Below are 3,633 nucleotides of genomic sequence, written 5' to 3' on the forward strand. Positions count from 1 at the left end.
TGAAGGTACCATTTTGATACAATAATGCAAGTACTTGAAGCTATATTGCGTTGTTGATACAACAATTACTCTTTTTTTTTTGCAGGCTGGACAAAGCTAGAGGCAATAGATTCGCTGGTGCGTAAAGCAGGATACAACGGTGTAATAACAGAAGCATTGCGTAGGCGAATCCATCTAACACGTTACCAGAGTACATTATTCAGCATGCATTACAGTGAATACCTTTCGTATGTGAAGGCAACAAGGAGCGTTGGCCCTGGTATTAATGGGACCGACAAGCCTGCCTTCGCCTGATTTGCACCCAAACAAACAAAACCGCTGCAAATGGATGCCATTTGATTATGTTTGGCTATCTGTGATTTCAAACTGTCTGGCTCTTCCATAAGAGAAACGAGACTTCGACTTTGCTGTTTCACAATTGTAACATTAACTAAATCACTTTGATATCTCTCACTTTATTCCTAGATTCACTAATGTGCTTCAACTTATACGACTTTAACATTCAGTTTTATTAGTTAGATTATATGTTAAAATCGTATGAAGTTAACAAAATGAATCTTGAACTTGAGTTGACTTTGTCAAAATATACCCTGAAAAAACCTTCATTAGTCTTCCAGTAACACCAAAAGTGAGTGTAACTCAAATTTGGAGGTTATATTTGTTTTAATAAAGAAGTACAAAGCGTATTCCGTAATAATTTGCATAATATGGGGATCTATTTTGATATTTTTGCATAAATTCTATTATAAAAAAAAAAAAAACACGAATCGTTTTAAGCATGTGATTGCGTTTTGGGCGCAAACGCAACCGAATCGTACCAATCAGATCCTTTAGCGTATTTATTAATTATTATTATTTTATTGATTCCTCTCTCTCTCTCTCTTCCACCTGATTTGAGCTTCTTCTTTCTCTTTCGAACTCTCCGTCACTCTCATTTCATTTTTATTTTTTCTATTTGAATCTCTCTTCTGCAAGCTCTCACAGACAGATCTCTGAAAGCTTGAGCTGTGTGCGCGTATGGCGGAGGAGAAATGGGTGGTGATGGTAACGGCACAGACGCCGACGAATATCGCCGTGATTAAGTATTGGGGAAAGAGAGATGAGGTTCGGATTCTTCCCATTAACGATAGCATTAGCGTCACGCTTGATCCTGATCAACTTTGTACTCTCACCACCGTCGCTGTTAGTCCCTCCTTTGATCGGGATCGAATGTGGATCAACGGCAAGGTACTTTGCTCTGTGTCATCTTTTAAAATCCTCTCTTAAGCTCTTTTAGAGATTCGTATGAAATAGACTTCGGATTACATGCTAGTGTATCTTTGTGATGATTTAGAAGAGTTTTGTGGTTTCATGTTAGTATAGGAAATCTCGCTTTCTGGAAGTAGGTATCAGAATTGCTTGAGGGAAATTAGAAGTCGTGGTGATGATGTTGAAGACAAAGAAAAGGGTATCAAGATAGAGAAGAAAGATTGGGAGAAACTTCATCTTCATATTGCTTCTCATAACAACTTCCCTACTGCTGCTGGCTTAGCTTAGCTTCTTCAGCTGCTGGTTTTGCTTGCTTAGGTACTGTGCTTTCTCTCTCTCTCTCTCTGTTTTTTTTTTTTTTCACATGGTGTTATGTTTCTAAGATCGCTTTAAGGTAGGACTAGACAGTTACATTCATGAAAAATGTATGAACTTTAAGACACCCTCCGGTTGATTTTGTTTAGCATTGATTCTCTGGTTGATATCTCCCTCTTTTTATAATGTAAGTTGTAACACATGAATAGAAGAATAACAAAGGGAAACCGGAGAGAGCCACAATATAGTTTGATGCAACAACCAAATGATTACATGGCTTTCTTCTCTTTGTCCCATATCTTCCTTCTAGATCTTTATATTTTTCTGCATAATTTAGCTTAGAATTGCTCAACTTCAATGACATTGATCCTGGCTCTTTCCCCCTCAGTGATGAATGATTTTCTAGATTCCCTAAGTCGATCTTTCTTTTGGAATTTGCTCAATGTAGTAGTATATAACAGTTGCTTTTGGGTACAGTTTTTGCTCTTGCCAAGTTGATGATGTAAATGAAGATCCAAGTCAACTTTCTGCTATAGCAAGGTATGACTTACGTTACCTGACTCGCATTTTCACCCTTACTGATCACCATGTTAATTGTACGAGTTACTATTATCCTTCTTCTCACAGTGACTGTAATTTTATAAGTTTCCATGTTGCTATGTGCTTTTAATTTGAATTATTTGTAGTTAGACGATCCTCTAGAGATTAAGTGGTACCAGTATATATGGTTATAATGTCATTTCTCCATGTAGGCAAGGTTCAGGAAGTGCTTGCCGTAGTTTATTTGGGGGATTTGTCAAGTGGAACATGGGAAACAAAGAAGATGGAAGTGACAGTGTTGCAGTTCAACTGGTAGATGATAAGCATTGGGATGATCTTGTTATCATTATTGCTGTGGTATGGATCTTAAATATTCTTACTGCATTTTTAGATTCATGCTCAATACCGATCCTATTCTTCATCTTCTATATTATGTGGCTCTCTAATTAACTTTTTGTTACACTCTCTTGTCTAAGTATATGAAGGAAGGTGAGCTATACGAATAAGTATATTTCTGCTGTTTTGTTTGAATAATATGATCTGAACTCTGTGATAATTCTGTGTTTTTTTTTGTGTCTCGTTTTTCAACTCATATTAGCTTGTGTTACATGCAGGTTAGTTCACGAGAGAAGGAAACAAGCAGCACCTCGGGAATGCGTGAGAGTGTTGAGACAAGTTTGCTCTTACAGCATAGAGCAAAGGTATGTTCCCTTTTTGATGTTTCGACTACAGTCTGTATCACTTAAAATAACATTTGCTGGGTTGCTAAACAAAATATATGAATGTTTTTTGCTGTGCTTGCTTATCTTCAAAAATGAAAATATTTCCTTCAACTTCATGCTCTACTTTAATTTCTCCGTAGGAAGTTGTCCCAGAACGGATTGTGCAAATGGAAGAAGCTATAAAGAATCGAGATTTTACATCTTTTAGAAAATTGACGTGTGCAGACAGTAATCAGTTTCATGCTGTTTGTATGGATTCATCTCCACCCATATTCTACATGAATGACACCTCCCACAGGTATCTCTTTCTCTTCTTTCGTTTCTTTTGCAGTCATTTTCTCGTTTCAGCTATCAATGTCGTGGGTTTGATTGCAATTCACTATCTGATAATGCCAGGATAATAAGCTTAGTTGAAAAGTGGAACCGTTCTGCCAGTACACCAGAGGTATGTATGCTTGCTTACTCCATTGCTCAAAAGCTAGCATCTAATTTCAAAAGGGGTTTCTACTTTCTAGTTTCTAACTAATCGTAATCTTATTTTCCTGTGCAGATTGCTTACACATTTGATACAGGCCCAAACGCGGTCCTAATTGCACGAAGCAGAAAAGTAGCAGTTGAATTGCTGCAGGGGTTGCTCTACTGCTTCCCGCCTAAGCCTGACACAGACATGAATAGGTAATAATATAGGAAGTGACATTGATTTGGTTGATTGATTTAATCCCTGACTATTAAAACTGGTGTTTCGCTACTTTTGTATAGTTACGTAATGGGCGATGCATCGATTGTAAAAGAGGCAGGGTTGGAAGGA

The 3,633-nt window shown here is 37.4% G+C and overlaps 2 pseudogenes; both read left to right on the forward strand.

Annotated features, from left to right (window-relative positions):
- Positions 1–493, forward strand: part of LOC104792684 — a 4,064-nt pseudogene extending 3,571 nt beyond the window's left edge.
- Positions 892–3,633, forward strand: LOC104699311 (annotated as a pseudogene).

Source organism: Camelina sativa, chromosome 6 (assembly GCF_000633955.1).
Source record: "Camelina sativa cultivar DH55 chromosome 6, Cs, whole genome shotgun sequence".
Lineage (NCBI taxonomy): Eukaryota > Viridiplantae > Streptophyta > Magnoliopsida > Brassicales > Brassicaceae > Camelina > Camelina sativa.